This window comes from Pundamilia nyererei, unplaced genomic scaffold, assembly GCF_000239375.1.
Source record: "Pundamilia nyererei isolate P.nyererei 1_Seehausen unplaced genomic scaffold, PunNye1.0 scaffold00129, whole genome shotgun sequence".
Classification (NCBI taxonomy): domain Eukaryota; kingdom Metazoa; phylum Chordata; class Actinopteri; order Cichliformes; family Cichlidae; genus Pundamilia; species Pundamilia nyererei.
In genome coordinates, this window is record NW_005187530.1 from 381,891 (window position 1) to 400,060 (window position 18,170).

The 18,170-nt window shown below is 39.9% G+C and overlaps 1 long non-coding RNA gene across 2 annotated transcripts in view; it reads left to right on the plus strand.

Annotated features, from left to right (window-relative positions):
- The window catches only part of LOC102200983 (uncharacterized), a 45,114-nt gene that overhangs the window by 13,051 nt on the left and 13,893 nt on the right, over positions 1–18,170 (plus strand). For both annotated transcript variants that reach the window (XR_311997.2, XR_001290499.1), the window contains one exon: positions 16,949–17,063. This is a non-coding gene — a long non-coding RNA (uncharacterized LOC102200983). The remainder of the gene's footprint in view (positions 1–16,948; positions 17,064–18,170) is intronic.

The window sequence follows — 18,170 nt, forward strand, 5'->3', positions numbered from 1 at the left end:
CACACACACACACACACACACACACACACACACACACACACACACACACACACACACACACACATGATTATCATTAATTTATCATTATCTGCTTCTCAAGTAAAGTTTTGCGTTAGTTATTACTCTTTGTTAAAGAAAAAAGGTATCAAACAAAGAATTTAGTAACTAGTGACTCCTCTAGCATCATTAATATGTTATTAACAGTAGAATCCTGAGTTGCCTTATAAGTAGATGCTATTTGCACCACCTTAAAAACTGTGATATCCATCAGTAAGCACTGTAAACTGCAGTGGAACTACAGGTTAACAGCACTGCTCGTCATAGGAATTTGAAAACAAACTTTTCTTTTTAACTGATAAAGCTGCGGTGGGATTTGGTGAGTGTAGTCATGTATGAAGCTTCTCCTCTATAAACTGAAAGGTAGCTGTGGTGTGTGTAGACTCACAGAGAGCTTTGATGTAAAGCTGTAAATATTAATTATAATTTTTACGTTTGCTCTTGCTATTTTAGTTATAATAAAGCTGGCACCCTCCGAGTGGTCCGTTGAACACAAACGGGTTGTCTAAGCGGAGCAGCCCAGCGTTGTGTTATTTTAACAGACAAAGTCAAAGAGGAAGCGAATACATTTGCCACCTCGGGGGCACACATGGTACCTCTGTCGATCCTGTAAAGCAGTATTTAATCAGTGCCTGCATAAGGATGCAGCCTTCAGTAGGGGGAAAGCCGTCAGCCATACAGAGAAAAGGCTTCAATTACTCAGCTACTGCATTTGACAAAGGCCAGACCCTGTAATTCACGGCGCATAGGTGTGTATATGTTTGAGGAACAAACGCTGATTCATTTACTGTACAAATACTGGGATATAATAACAGTGAACATCTAATCGCAGATAAGTTGGCTAAGTTTTTAATGGATGAATATATAGATTGATGGACTCAAAGTTACCAAAGAGATCAGTATTTTTTTTCTTTTTAATTAGCACCTGTGAGCTGTTTCCCATTAACACTGTGCACATTAAAAATCCCTCTGCTTTTTCTAATTAAGTAAAGTGGAAACAGATTAGATGGCTTCTTTGAACAAAGGTCAGTGATTGCACTTTGTCTCGCCCCACTGTTTGTTTGTTTGGCCGGCACCAAGAGAGAGTCTGCCACTTCTTCGCAGAATGTCACTTCACAATCACTGTTTGTTTTAGGGAACAGCCTTTTCTTACCCTTTCTGTTCATCTCCTCGCAGTGTTTTTTTGTGTCTTCTTCAAAATGTGATCAATAGATAAAGACGTGCCTCTCGCTCCTTTTTTTTTCTCCCTTGGTTCCATAGAGGCGAACGTATATTCTGCTCTACAGGTGGGAAAGAACGGCTGATGCGATATAGATTTTTTTGCTGATATGATTATGAAGCACGTGGAATGTCAGATTAAAGCCAAACTGATGAAAGAAAGGCATCAATCGGGGACATCTCCGGAGAGGCTGCGAGGCATGACGTGCTTGTCAAGAAGGAGGAATATAGTGACTCATCCCTCCCTAATCTCCCCTTTCCTGGACAATTGATCTGCCTTTCATATCCATTAGCGTGGCTTTCATAGGCGCTGTAATGAATGGCCAGACAACAGACATACTTCAAGATCAAACTCGTCTCTTAGACGGAGAGGAAAAAAATAGCTGAAAAAACCCACAGATAGCAGCTGTGATTCACACAGGTATCTCAAACTTCTCCAAGTAGGACCTTCATCTTAGTGTTACTAAGAATAATGGTGTAACTTACAACCGTGGTGTTATTCAGTTGTTAGTACTTAGAGCTGTGTTTCCCATTCATAATGTACTTTTTCTGGTAAAAGATGGAAAGAAGAAACAAAGTAGTAGTGTTGTACTGGTATAAAGTTATTCCATCTGTTATTTTAGGGATTTTTCTAATAAACTAGTGGTTAATGTCACATCAATAACTAGTACTTTTTAGGCTGGCAGCTGACAGCGGATGTCACTTTAATTTGCAAATGTTTAAAATGCACTGCAGTCAATGTCTGAATTCACTGCGATTATGATGACGCAATAAAAGTGATTTAGGCTTTAAGCAATCTCTTGTAAACTATGAGCAGCTACTCACAACCACCCAGTGAGCACAGCCCCAATCAGACCACTGAAAAAGTGATTAGGTGGACATTTTCTCTCGCAATAAGCGGTCAGCACGCATTCCAGACGTTTTGATTCATCTCGTGTGATTTTTTAGGTGGTGCTATGATTACCACCATCACATTCTTTCAGTCTGAATGTCCTCAACAACACTTCTGCAAAAAGTAAAAAAAAAAAAATAAATAAAAGGAAAAAAAAAATCCGAGTTACGCATGAGAGGAAGCTGACAATGGGAGTCAGACAGGAAGGAGAGAATGACAGAATTTAATAAAGTTCAACAAGGCAGAAAGGATTGCAGAAGCTTTCTTTTTTTCCCCCCACCTCCTTCTTTACAACTTCTGGCTACTTAAACACTTTTACACCCTGTCCTTTTATCTGTGTCTGCATTCGCTGACAGAGGAATAGCCGGACACAGAGGGAGACGCTCATTCCATTTTTATTTGAATGTTGACCGAGGATGGCCACCATCTGTGCAAACTGTCTGACTCTATGACTCTCCTGCATTTCCAGCCATAAATATCAGACGGGGCTTCGCTCCTCAGATAATCCGCACATGGCAATTTGTCCTCCCCGCTCTGATTTGCCACTATTTAGGCTTCGATCACTATTCTCTTAAGTTGACACAAACAGAAGCACTATATCATTTTCAGCAAACAGCAATTTCTGTCTAACATCATCTCACACCCTTTTTCAAATTTACTGTGGCATCTGGTGCCTTTGTTTTTCTTATTCCTCATCATAAAGAAACCTCTTCAGTCTTCCCAGAAACCCAGCCTACACTTATGTCTTGCTGGGTGCGTTTTTTTTTTTCTTTTCCCCCCAGTCACCGAGAAGCCTTCCACTAAGCTCAAACACACAAGGGGGAGTGGTGAAAATGGGGTAGATGACATTGTTTTCAGTGATATGGATGCACGGCTTAAAGACAAAAGTGTTGGTTGAATGTTGTCATGTCAATAAGCCATCAGTCGCGCCGCTAACAATAAGTTAATGATTCCCCAGCAGTAATACATTTATGAATAGAGAAGTGTCTTCTTCAGCCCAGCGGGTGTGCCCATTAAAACAGAGCATGAACAAAATAATTGTGATTTGCAGATAAAATCCACTTTAGAATGGGATTCCGACTGAGGAATTGTTGAAAGAGCTGTAATTTTCCACTAAAACGTGACACACACTCACAGGAGCTCTGCTAATCAACTGTGTGTGTTTGTGTGTGTACGTGTATGTGTGTGCCTGTTTTGAAGTTTGCATCTTTGCACTATATTCAAATTAAATGACAAATGCATTTAGTGGGAAAAGGTTTCCTTATTTTTTCCCAATCTAAATGTTTTTTTGCACGTCCTTCGCTGTAACTCGTTTGATTTAGCTCATAGGTAGTAAAATATGTTTCCCTGCTGTAAGTACTGGTGGAAAAAAAGAAAAAGAATCTATTCTCAAAGTGTGAAATCCATGTAAATGGAAACACATTAGACTAAGAGTACTCTTAAATAACAAAGGAATAGAAAGTTATAAAGTAATGATACTTTTTGAATAACGAATTAAAATAATCTTGATCTATACAATTTCCTTTCACTTCAAAAGCAATTTGGAGATGGACTTTTTGAATTAATTGTGGTTTGCAAAATGAATCTAAGATCACAATTTAAGCACTGGGAAAATGCAATTTATAAACCTGCTGTATGGAAATATGTTGAGGTTTTATCCCTTTTGCTCTCTGAAAACAAACATCTCTCTTTCTCTTTTTAGGGTTTAAAATTGCCGTTCTTTAACTGAATTGCTTGCGAGTCATGTAAAATGTGTGGCAATTATTTTTACATTAATGAAAATTAGAAAAGAAGAAAAACAAAAGATTCATGCACATTTATTTTGCGTTTAAGAAATCTGAAAATGTTTCAAAAAGTGTTCCAATTCTTTTGGCTCTGGTGGAAAAAGTGAAATGTAAAATTTGACATTTAATAAAATAAAACAATAGATAGTAAATATTCCCGGGCGTGCTCAAGATTACGATTCACTCACAAGATTAAAGCTTGCAGCTGATGAAAATATCAGAGGAGTGTGTGTGTTTATGCCCTCTTCTTCAGCAGCGCTTTAACGCCACCTGACTGGAGAATTACTTCCTCTATTTCCCATTTATTTCACGTTTTAATACTCGGATAAAAGTGGTAAAAAAATGAGAAATAAACACCAGTTTGTTTGTTAATTAACAACAAATTCACAACTAAGGAACAGTTTTTGTCATAAAACTTAAAAAATGCTAATAAATACTGTGTAGTGTATCTATAATCATTATTTTGAAGGTGAATACAACGTTGCAACTGATTTTTAAAGCACACAATAAGCAGGTTGGGTTGTGTGACTAACAGGAGTGTGAACTTGGAGCACGCAGGTTGTCCTGTGTTTAACAGTCACTGCTTAGTTTTGTCTTCATTTTTTTCAAAATATTTGGTTATGATTGGCCAGCAAACCTGCTTATTTAGATTTAAGCAAATGAGGTTTGGATTTAGATGCAGTGAGTTCGGAGTGAGATTGCTCTTATGATCGCAGCGCTTCAATGGGAGTCACATGGCTACAGCCAAAGGGCTTGTGGGGTACCTCTGAGACCCCAGCAGCTTTTACTAAACAGCGGTGCTTAAAGCCCTCAGTTTTAGGATGAATAATAATACTTAGCAAGTACATATGTGTGTGTGTGTGTGTATGTGTGTGTGTGTGTGTGTGTGTGTGTGTGTGTGTGTGTGTGTGTGGTAATTGAAATGTGCTGCAGCATTTTCCAAAATTTTGGCTAAACCCTGACCTGTGTCACTCTGATGTAAGCGACTGACTGTTTTTGACTGGTTTAATATTTGCTTAGTGTAGTGTTAGATATTTTGGTGGCAGCCCCCTTTTTTCCGCCCTGCTTTTCTCTTTGATTTTTTGAGTTTGTGTAATGACACACTCAAAAAAGTGAGAAAGGTTGACTGAGAAATGTGACTGCTGTTGGTGTTGTTGGCTTTGTAGCAGACTCAAAGAATTGCCCTCAGCTTTAGCTCAGACAAGTTCACTGTGCAAAGTCACAAACTGAGCGATCGGAAGGTAAGTCCACAGGCCGGCTTGTTAGCTAATAATTAATGTACAGTAGCATTAATTATAGCATGCTGTTAACAAATACCTGTGATTATCAATAAACTAATAAACTGAACTTCACATCTTGAAGTGTCACTGAAAATGATGTGTTTACGTGAACTTTTTTGCTCATAAACATACTTAGTTGAGTCTTGAAAATAAGAAGCTAGCTGTCCTTTGGTGCCCTGGTCAAGTAATAAAACGTCTAGACACCAACTAACATGAATTTCCCTTAAGAATTAGTGTCATCGGTGTGAGAGACCTGCCCTGCACTCTGGGGTGCAGTTTGAAATACTGTCTTTAAATCAATGCTCACCTCTCCACTCTCCCTTTAATTGAACTTTGTTGCCTCTTGTTAAGGTCTTTAGTCTAAGAAAACAGTCCTTAACTGTAATGAAAGCAAATCAAACTTTCTTCAAACAAGTGTTTGGCTACATGTTGCTATGTTACTACAAGAAAAACAAAGAAAGAAATACGGCTCGTCTATAGCTTCTCCACCAAAATTCACTAAGCAAGGAAACTTAGAAGATTAAACAGTTAAGTAGGTAAAGCGGAAACTAAACAGCGTTTACATCCACTGGTGACTAGGGGACATTAAAGAAGGGGAAAAAAGGCAGTAGCTACAAAGAGCAAAGGCGTGTGCGAGGTGGTTTAGATAATGGCACTTTTCCTTTTTATTTTATACTGTCAACAATTGGCACTTTGGAGGGAAGTCCAAACCGTCTCCATGTATCATGCTGCTCATGTTTCCAGAGCAGTGTTATTGACACAGTAAATTAGAGGAGGCACACATCAGGTAGCTGACAGATCCGAGGCATCAACAGCAAACTTATAATCGCAGCTCTATCACAGTGGGTGAGTTTCTCTCCCTTTCTCCTCTTCTTTAATGTTCACACTTCGCATTTGCCCGTGCCTCTATAAGTCCATTCAGCATTTTATTTTATGGACATCTAAAAAAGAATGCTCTGCTTTATTGCGAGCATATAAAAGCTCCTCTTACCTGAAAGCATGTTTTTTCTCCTATTTATTATTTTGTGCAGTTTGTACACAAGACAACAATGTAACTCTTCTTAATCTTTTTAAAATTAAATGTGTTTATTTATGCTTTTTATAGCGTGAAAATCAATTATAAGGTATTTTACACAATTGTTGTTCCTTTATAGTTACCAGAAAAATGACTGATCATGTTCGGGAATTTCCTTCAGCTGTTTTTTTAACACAAGCTTGTATGTATTTATTATTGAGTCCTGTGGTTGGAAAACAAACAAACAAAAAAAACAAAAACTGTCCTTCTTTATGACTAGTTGACTTTCCCGGGTCTTACAATAGCATTTTCCTACAGTGAAAAGCCTCTTTAGTCTTTCCACTTCTATAAATTCCCCTGAAAACCTCAGCTTGGGAACGCCACGTGAAGACATCTGTTTCGGTCGTGTCTGTTTCCGTATGTGATTATTAAGTGAAATTACTGCTGTTTAATCCAATATCCCTGTACTTCTCTTATGATTTATGTGTCGCGACTGTAGCATGACACGAGGGCCTTTCATCTCACATATTCTATATAACATTTTCAAAAGCATCTGAGGGAAGAGAGACAAGTAAAGTGGAATCACTGTAAGCATGTTTGCTGTTTATTGTGTTAGCATGTTATGAAACAACATTTAGCAGAAGCAGAATATTCTGTGAGGGTTTTTTTTCCAGCTTCAAAAACCTAGTATGTAAAGTGTTTGGCGATGAGGAGATACCAGTGAGAGACTTGGGGGAAAAAACACAACTTTTACTCTCTAAACGGCGTGGCATACTGCCCTGGTTACCATGGCTATGAGAAGGGTTTGAGAGCACATTAATCATGAGGATGTAGGTTTGGTTCTCTTATTCATAATAGAAGCACAGAAACTCCAGCCGTTCTTTCTGAAGCTAATTTATGATGTTTAAGACATTGGTTTGTAGATCATGTGGGATAACTCTGAGAAGTAGGAGAAGAAGGAGAGATTCCAGCAATTAGTCTATAGCAACAGACTTTTTTGTAAGGAAAAAAAGTGTTAAGATAAAGACACTTCTAAATGTTTTCCTATCAAGTTAACTTCTGACCAATTTTTTTTTCATATTTAAAAGTTGTGTTGAGTTATTAGCGGATGTCAATGTGTTCCTGTGCTGGAGGTTTTATAGCTTAATGAAGATTAAACGTCTTGAAAAAGTTTGGCATGAGAAGACGTGTTCATTTGCCACAAAGGCACATTTGGCACTCAACCAGCCAGTTCTTAATTGCTCAATCTGGAAATAGTAGATGATGCCTCATGTCATTGCACCTATACATGTCTTGATTAAATGGAGCTCTTTGTGCCCACGCATTTTACCTAGGACGGAGAGGGAGCTGATAAAAATTAGATAATGCATAAAGAAGTATCGCTCACGCTGTTGTGCCACTTTTCTGAGCTGCTATTTTTTCCCGCTTTGTCTTTGGTCAGAGACAGCAGATTGATGACGGCGTGACAGAGTGACATTGCATTCTGGGAACTCAGGACTATGGCCATAAATCCATGGCGATTCAGCTTTACAATGGCCCACTGTCTAGCCATCAGAGGGGTAGGAGGTTGTTACTGCAACACCCTAGTGAGCTGCTAGGGGACGACTATTGTGCTTCCTCGAGGAGGAAAAAAGGGGTAAAATGAAGACACCAGGGGGAAATAGGCAGGATGGTAATGAATTATGAAAAACTAATAGAATTGAAAAAAGAGGAAGGGGAGACAGAAAAACCTCTATGGTGAGTGGAAATTTCCCACACTCTTTAGACACTGTGATTCTTTTCAAGTAGATCTTTCAAATCTGAACCTCTGCTGTATTAGAAAGCAAATAAAACACATGGACAAATAAACACTCCGAGTTCTTTATTGACCTTGGACAACCAGCTGTGTTGTGAGTGCAGCTCAACTTGGCTCTCTACACCCTCCCTCAATTGTGTGTGTGTGCGAGCAGAACACAACTCTTGAGTATGAGTGCGTGTTTTGTTCAAACTGCATAAATGTGGTACCGTGTTCATTGAACAGCTGCCATTTTACAGTTTGTTTGGTTTTAAAAAAGTTGGAATCCTACTAATTATACCTATTAAAAAATATTTCATGCATGCTATAGTTGCAGTAACACATTCTATTAATTGGCCTTGTAATATTGAGGACTTCACACAATTATATTTACACACAGTGGAGAGGATATGATTTAAATACTAAAGTTTACCTGTGGCAATCCTACGTAACAGTATTTTAAGGCTACAACCCATAAACAGCGTCCCAGCAAGAGTGACAAAAGACTGAAGCAGATCCAATAAAAGCTGGAAGGGAGTGTGTTGCATTATCCAAAGTAGGTGGGACACATCTGTGACTACAGCCAGAAAACATCTGAACTGCGTCTGTATCTGTCTGCTGCTGTGATCCGGGTTAACCCCCTCCCTCAAATAACACAACTGAAACTAACGCACTGTAAAGCAGTGAATTCCAAGCAAGCTGATAGCTAACCAACATCTTTTTTTCTCTTCCTGAATAAATGGGCACAATCACTGAGTGGAAAATATTTCACTCCTCTATTTGATCACCACAAAGACTCTTGGTGATTTTGGCTCAGTAATGGGAGCCATACCTCAGCTACTAGCATTCCTGGAGCGCTTTCCTTCTTCTTCAGCGGCTTTACTGTATGTCCTTCCTCCTTCTGCGTGATCGGGCCTGCACCACTTGTCATCTCCCTGGTGGCAGCTTAGATTCTCCAATTTTTAGGTTAATTAATCAAAAATGATTTCTTTTCTCATTAGCCATGCAGTTGGTTTGCAATCTGCAAAATCGATGTTTTACAGATGTTTCCCTGGGTTTTGTTTTTCGAGACGGTGCTGATTTTTATTGGGTATAGATTTAAGAGGGTGCTGAGGGATTGTGAGTTAACTGAGCTGCACACAATCACACACACACACGCAGCCACAGACTCACTAAATGCATATTATAAACAGTCACAAGCCCAAACAAACACCTGCATGAATACAGGACAAAAAAACAATCGCATTCAAACTCAGCTCGGCTCGCGCTTACTTCCTTTTAGTTCCCCCAAATCTTAAGAAAATACAGTGTTGAATGTAATCTGCTCATCTAACTGATAGAAAAACAGCAGCTCTCTCTTTCTCCATTTTGGTTCGCCTGTATTGAGTCGATTGTTGCCAAACCCAGGGGGTTGAGCCACACACACTCTCTCGCTGGGAAGCACTCTTTAATCACGTAACAGCTTCTGGTTCTAGTTCCTGTTGGTTGTAAACAAATGTAATGTTGCATTTCCTGCAGTCTAGACATAACAACAAACCTGGCAAAACCAGAGAGAGGACTGATGGCGGTTGCTAAGGAGTGGCTGGCACAAGTCGCCAATCCAGGGTCTGTGGTCTGATGGAAGGAACACAGGGGTGAAGACAGCTGAGGTGTTGGGCATCGTCTTTGGTGTTATTTTGAGCTGTGCATCTCTGAGGAATGTCACAAGTCTTGGGTGAAAGCTTGTTCAGCGTGCTATTTGGTTTAACATGATTTTTTCCAGGTTTTAAAGACGTGTACAGTACTGTACTTTGTAAACATTTACCCTTTTTTTTAACCATGTTTCCACTTATATATTACTGCGTATAGTAGTTATAGAAACTTTCTGAGCCTTCTGTGTGCCCATTGTGCCATCTGCTATGCAGTTGTTCTGCCGTGCCTGTGTGTGTGTGTTTGTGCCTACATTTGTACTTGTGTACACCAGTCCCCACCCACCGTTCCACTCAACTACACAGGAAAAAGAAGATGAAGCAGAGGAGCAAAGGAGCCCAAAGAGAAATTATTATTGATTTAATCACATAATCAGCCGCAAACACTTCAGGCCAAGATAGCAAATCCATAATAGCCTCCCCACATAACCACCTTTACAAATTTACCATCAAAGCCCTCCACGCACACACCGCAAACACAGGAACCAGGGGTCACCTTCAGTCGCTGGCAAAATATTGACTTTCCTAATGCTTCTATATGTTTTTGAGTTAAGCGTTATCAATCACCGATAAGGGCTTGATGTCTCTGAAACATAACTCCTGGTTGAGGGATTACAGCATCGCTTCTCTCGTCATAATCTAAGCATATCTTTTCAGACAAAAGGCGAGGACGGTAAAATCAATTTCATCAGAAGCAGACATTTCCCACTGTGCCTGGTCTGGCCTGTCTTTAGATAAAGTACACCAACTCTGCGGTAACCTTTGAGACATCATGAGTTGTTTTTGTAAAAGCTTTGCTGTTAGTGCCTCAAGGAAAAAGAGTTTTAATTAACACTGGGGGAAAAAAACACGTATTTTCTTTTATTTCTAATCTGATTTCCCGGTTTTACTGAAATTATCTTAAAACTCTAATGATGCATATCCTTTAAAGTACTGTAATAAATTATAAATTAGTTTTGTTGAATGAATGAATTTCACTCCTAAAGTCAAAAACAAAAGCACAAATACAAAAGCTGTTGTGTCTTTTTTGTTTCTATTAATTGTGCATAAGGCAAAAAAAAGTTCTTCTAAAAAAAGTTTTGTTTGAGTGAATAAAGACCCAACAAATGATAATTTGACGTCAATAGGCTGAGCTCTGTCTTCATGAAATAAACATAAAAACACTTCCAAATTCTCTCCCTGTTTTCAGTTTGCTGCCAAAAAGTAATTTAAAGCACCCAATGAGAGTGGGTTTTGTTACCTTGAGAGCAGCTGCAAGGCTGCTGTGAGGAGCTCGGGAAATCTCTCGCAGTCTTTCGACAGTCTGTGATTATGGCGATATTTGTTTTCCAGAGTATGTTTTTCAGAGCATGTACAATAGACGGACAGCCTTGCATTGATATGGTCCAGGTCCAGGGCTGTTTATGAAACTATCTCTGAAGGTTTTGGTGCTTAATATTTCAATGAAATCTCACTGTCATTTGAAATCATGCTGCCTGCTTTAGCACACAATTGAGGTACAGGAGTCAAAAAGTAGATGTAAGATACAGTAGACAAGTATTTGCTCGGATTATCGACAGTTCTACATTTATAATAACTGCGGTCTGCCTTTTTATTATTAGTATTAGTATTATTATAGTAACCAAATAGCTGGATTTGAACTAAAAGCAGGAAGAAAAAGTTTAACTCCAACTGCTAATACTTTACTTCTGTATGACTTAGAAAGCTATTACAGTCTATACAATAGTTTAGACTGTTTGAAATCTATTGTTAATTTCACCCATAGCAGCTGCTCACTGTTCAGCAATCTAACTGTTTAATAATAAGACCCAAACGCTAAATTTTCCACAATTACACACATGAAGGGAGGGGAGAAAAATAATCTAAACCGCAATCTTAACGTGTATTATGTATATATGTGTTACTTCAGATGGAAATGAACATTTAAAACCCTGAAATATCTGCCCCACTCTGTTGTTCGGTACACTAAGGCACACAATTTGTCTGATTTTGTGTGGAAAGCTAACAATGAATCTGATTCAGATTTCAACACTCCATCAACATCCATCTCTCCAGTGATCTATCCATTCAGTCGCCTATCCCTGTCCATCTAGCCCAGGGCTATGGAAGCCTAATTGTTTACCAAAGGGTTGCGGCTCATTTGCTCCTGGAGATTGGGCCTAATTAACACTAACTTATCTGAACACCGAGGAGCGCTGTCCACTCCACTTTAATCTAATCTGTACTCTTTCAAAAAATAATGAGATCATTTACACCTCATTAACGAGCAATGTAATGTCTGGGCATTAATCATAATGATTGCTTATCATTTCACTTTGCAATATTATCTCCTCTAATGAAACTGTTCACACAACTGCCAAGAGGGCCTTAATTGGTCGTGTGAAATCACAGAGCACCCAGCAGCTTGCCGCACCGTGTGTGAAGTTCTAATTTGCATGGGTGGGTGGGGTGTGGGGATTTGAGGGGTGGGCACGAGGGGATGGCATCACTTAAGAACACACAGAGAAATGCACACACAGGCACGGACGTGATGGAGTAAATGGAAACGTGGTGGGATCGTTTAATAAAGTGTTATTATTGCGTGGTGCTGTATGCAGACAACAATGCAAGGAAATTTGCAAACAGTCCGATGAGGTCAAATAAAAACCTTAAACTTGATATTGTTTAGACTTTTTCCTATTTTTTAATGTTAGGTCTCAAAACTAAATATATGCTTCTGATGTTTGCTGTTCCTCTCTCTGGCATAAGATCCATGCCAGTGGTGGGTGTGATTATCCAGGCGACATGGCATCCTGACTGATCCCAGCTTTGTGCCACCACCATGAAGCCCAAACAAGAAAAACACCCATCCAATATCCCCGTTTTTGCATTGTAGCCTCTTACTGTATATCCACCCAGCTGGCCATCCCCGGCAGCCCGGCCTCCTGGAGGATATTTTAATACCAGTTAGAATATATCATCCCCTCCAATGTGTGTGCGGACCACCTAAAGAGGCCACGCTTGACTGGAAGGAGGAGAGCACTGAGGCTCCTCGGTGCCCCGGCTCCCTAGGCTTAGGAGGGCTTAGGTGCGGATGTCATTAACTCTTTCTCCCTGGTCAGAATGGCTAGCTGCTAATTGTGGCCCCTGGTCTGTGAGCTGAGCTTGTGTAGCTAAGGAGAAAAGGCTTGCCGTAAATTGAAATCTGAGCAGCGTGTCTGAGAATTGGGGTGACTTCCATCCCGTGCAGTTTTAAGACACAGTCATAATTCCTTCTGGGCTAATTTTATCATCCATAGAAACATTATTTTTTCTGTTCACTGCACCAAAATCTGTCACCCTTTTCATATTTTATTACACCGGATCACAATTCCAAGTAGCCAGTGACCACAGTCATTGAGTTCAAGTCTGCCAGTCTTACTAAAAAGCCTAGACTTGAGTCAGGTTGGACATTTCTTATGTTAGATTTGGTAACTAAAACTTTTTTCTTACTTTAAAAAGCAGTTTTACTTTTTTTTTACATTTTTATTTTAACTTTGTTGGAACTGGTACTTGTTGATACATGCAGCATTCATGGTTTGCACTATCATGACAGGCTGACTCTCCTCAGTAAATCCAGCCACAATTTCTGATTGTTAGGATAGAACTGTGCACGCTGTGTGTCTGCTGTTCACTGAGCTTTACAGAAACTAGCTTAAATGACAACTTTACCACAAGCAAATTAACACAACAAAACACCTTTAAGCACAATTCACTGGGCTACACACTGAACTTAGAAGATAGTATCAAAGTATCGATCCTATTGTGATAGTATTTTGATAGTATTAGCAATTGTATCGGTACTATCAATATCTGGATCAATCCACCCACCTCTACTGGGCAGGTGAGAGTACTCTTTTTCAGATGCCAAGTGATGAATCCAGATGAAGCTTCAGTAGTTTGTTTAGTCATTTGCTCGTCTTTGATAAAAACACTAATGCTAATTCTGTCTTTTTAAATATATATAAATGGTACCTTTTGTTTCATTTCACTTATATTTTTTGTAATGAAATAAGGCCTCTGGTATCTTAGTCCCAACATGTAATTGGTAATCATGCAGAACTTTAAGGTTCATTGTAAGATTAATTGTAATGCTGAGGACATAATGGACCCAGTTAACATGCAGCTGGCATGCAGATTCAAAAGTGTCCAGGATGAAGTCAGGTCCAAACACTCAGGAGGCCAGCGCAAGTGTAAGATGTCAGAAAAGTGGTCCAGAGATTAGTTTCATGTACCACAGTTCTGCCTCTCAGTGTACTTCCCTCCTACTATCAATCCTCCCTATCGTTGCCCCTCGTCTCCTCCGCTGTTCATCAGTCTGAAGCTAACTGTCAGCTCTTCTCCAGCTTATTAAAGGCTCTGGTTAACATCCGCTGTATGGCGGAGTCAAACGCCTGGGCTGGTATAACCACGTGCTGATATGATTTATTCTCTCCCCGAGGAGCCTTCTAATGAACAGAGATGTATGCTCAGCAGCCCCGTACATGTAACCTCCGTGTGCTCAGAGGACGGCTGCGCTGTAATATGATAAGTACCATGTCGATAGCCTGTATGATATGCTAATCATACTAAAACACGGTGCCTCGGGCTCTCCCCGTGTTTATTTATGAAGGCTTGACCTGAGGGAGAGCAATAATCGGCTTTTCTCTGAACTCTCTAACCCTGGGAGCCAAGGGAACCGCCAATCACACACATCTGAGTCCTATAATTCCCTCACCTCTCTCTCGCGCGCTCTCTCGCTTTCTCTCACTCTCTCCTGTCCTTCCGTTTCCCCCTCAGCTCGAGCTGAAACGGTAGATTTATGCAAACGGCACAGAGTGTGCATTTTCCTGCCCACATTTGTCGAGGGCCACATGTCAAGGGCTCAAATCATTAAACTAATTATTAATTGGGACTGACGTAAACATGCTGTCAGCAGCCTCACCGACTTGACCGTGTTCTCAGCTCAAATATAACACATTGATTTGATGTGGCAAACATTTAGTCAAGACATCGCCACTCCTCTGATGCAGAATACATTGCAAGTATTGCACAAATATACAATTTCTTTTTGTAAACAACATTTGGTGAAAGTAGAAGAAATACAGCCAAACTGATATTTTACGATGACATGTGATATAAGTGTTTGCACGGCCTTATTACATTTGCTTTAGTAAAACCCAAACATGAATATTCACATCGAATCAGTGTCAAACTTTTCAACACTTCGGTACCCCTTCGCTTCAGCTTTCCGTGCCTTTGACTTTGACTGCCTGCGTCTCGCTATGGATTGTCTTCTCATGAGTACAGCTCTCCCGTCACTGCAAACATGAGGCTGTGCAAATATTTTGAGGGAGAAGACAGGCTGGTTTGAATGGCTAGTGGATACACAGCGTGGAGTGGATATTGCTAACAGTGTGATTTCCTCATGCATTACCATTTTATTTATTTATTTATTTATTTTTTGAGGGGTGACCACAAATGACGTTGAGTGTTCAATAAGCCTATTTTTCATAAAGTCTTAGTCGCAACGTATTAAAAATAAGTAGAAATGTGTCTTGGGGTAGGGTGTAAATCAGAGCTCGGGCCTTGCATCTGTGAGCTAGGAAACAAAGGTTTGTTTGTGTGCCTCAATCACTCTTGCTCATGAAAGCAGACACTTACTTGAAAAAAAAAATCCTTCTCCTTTTCTTTTTTTCAGGGAAACACTCTAAACCAACATCCTGGGTATAAATTTGCAAAACGCAATACAGGCCTGATTGTGTGTTGAGTGGATGTGGGGTGCATACGAATAGACCCTGTACCCCTGCCTCTCTCCTCCTCCAAACAGCCCCCCCACACCACCACCACCTTCCCCCTCACCTCTTTCTGTTCTCATGCAGCCAAGTAATGTACAACAAAAAAAGCACAGCTGAAAGTTTTTTTTAAAATTTCCCCTTTGTTTTCTCGTAACAGTTTTGAATTCAGAGTTCTTGTTTGTGTTTTAACCAATCGGCATAAACCAGAAGCAGCAGGTGTTTGCAAAGGTAAAATAATAATGATGATTTTCAAAGGTTCATAAGCAAAAATGTAGTTAATATATAGTTGTACGACAGATCGCGGCACTGAAAACACTACTTCAGAAATAAAAGAAATTCTCAGCTGCTGCGTGGCAATATTGGATAATTCCACTTTAAGAGTTTCCAACTTTTTGAGCTCACACTGTTCACGCTTCCAACTTCAAATGTAGCAGCCGTCATCGCGCCATGTCTTTGGCATCTAAAAGACAGGAGAATAACTTTAAATGTGCACTCTACAGTATCATAGCGATGACCGAGTCTGGGAGAATCTGAATGCAAACTCTGGGAACAAGTGAAGCTTTGGCACTGTCACCAGGTCAGCTCAAAACCCCCTCCAAGCCCAGCCCCTCAGCACCAGGTGTTCCCTTGCATTCAAATGATACTCTTATTCATAGACTGTCCCAACTGGAGTATTAAAAACTCAAAATTTGCAACTGAATGCTGATATAATCCTGGAAATATATGTCTCCATTAAAAAGTAGCCCATTTGAAGGAACAAGGCGGTCTTTGTGTGGGGCTTTATGTATATTTATCAAGGCGCTAAAAGGGAACCAGAGGTGGGGGTTAAGGAGAAGGGGATAGGGAGTAGCAGGGCAGACTTTCCAACTGTTTACATGTTAATTTCAAACTTAACAGCCCTTGTCCTGGAACTATTTATACACTGAATGCAAATTAATTTCGTCTCCCTCTGTTATCGTCCTTTCCCCCCCTTTTTTTTTTAGCAAACACTTGACTGTTGATGGAAAAATGCTAATTAATGGGTGCTTGGAAAGTTGGACTAACTGTGCCCCTGGATTTGAATGACAGGTTGCATTTTGTTAATATGAATGCGACTCAGTTCCATTTTCGGGTTTAGCTACATCAGGTGTCAATAATGACCTTCGTCCTGAAGGATTTTTGCATAGTGTTACACTTTTATTGGTGGCACTTTTTTTGATTCAGGATGTTGACTCATCAAAATATGCAAATGTTGAGAAAGAAAGCTGCCTGCCTGGATGTTGTGTTAAAGCAAAGTTTAATAGAAAAGTGCTACCTACGAGATATTTTTTCAAACCACTTGTTTCATTTTCAGTATTATTTTTCACTGTAATGTAACATAAAGCTGTCTTTATTATTACTTTCTTATTATTAAATTGTGAATATTATGCTCCAAAATAAAGTTTCCATTTTGCTTTACCCCACAGGTGTGTGGCATGTGGAAAAGTGTGCAGACACGATCAACATGTGACTTATCCTAAAAACGCTCTTGAACAATTGCCTTGCTAATCACATTATGGATACAGTAAGCTCAACAAATTGGTAAGTACACTTGCCTACATCTTTGGGGTGCTCTCAAGCAGATGAAGCTACAGCAGATTTGAAACTGCTGAATCAGTGTAGCACCATTGTCATAGCAGTTTACTGGTTCTGCTGTTCATTTTTGGTTAATTCTTTGAAAGTAGCTGCCGAATAACCGAGAGTGTCATCTCTCTGCCGATGACGCTTAACTATAGGTAACTAAAGGTTTTCACCTACCTGTAAGCAGAATGTCATAATATGTCATTTTGGCTGTTTGCTGAATACTGGAGATATAAATATTCCCACAGATCTGCAAATCTTATTTGCATTTAAGCAGAACCACAAATATTTCAGCCGTTCATCTTGAATCAAAATGGCTTAGTCCCTAGAGTAGAAACCAACAAGCAACCTCCTGGCAAGCTCAGTTCACTGACTGGTTGGCAAATGGTGTCTGGACTTTGCTAGCCTTTACTGGACTTTGCTAGCTCTTACAAGGTGAAATTGGTCACAAAGAGCGTAGCTACCCCAAAAAACCTCCAAAAATCTATGATTTATTTGGTTGCAGATTGGCATGATCATTCGCAATTTGCATGTAAGACAGTGAATTTCCTCTAAACCTTAACCATCTAATCTCCAAGCTGTACAGAAATTTGAAGAAGGGTAATGCCAAGTGGAAGTGGAGAACATTCACTTTCAAAGTAAAAGTTGTGCCTTATTGATGCAATATTTTATCGCAACGGTAAGGTGCAACATTTATTTTTAAAGCAAATATTCTCCATTTCCTCTCTGCCTAGCACTTTTCACTACCCCTTGGCAAATAGTTTATTAGTGTTTGCAGACAAGTTGGCCTCATCCATGCAAACTGATGGCAACCACAGCAACCTGCTAGTGACCAAAACAATCCCAAGGAGGTTTTAATGCTGCACCATTTATCTCTTTGCAACCAATTTCATACTGGCAACTGCCAGCCACCTCCAGCAACCACTCATCAACAGTTGTAAAACTCTTTTCCTTCAAGACCAGTAACCCATCTGGTAACTACAGGTCACCTGAATAGGGCTTTAGCAATTGATTTCATAGCGACTGCCAACAACCTCCAGCAGCCACCCACACCTGGTTGGGGAAGAC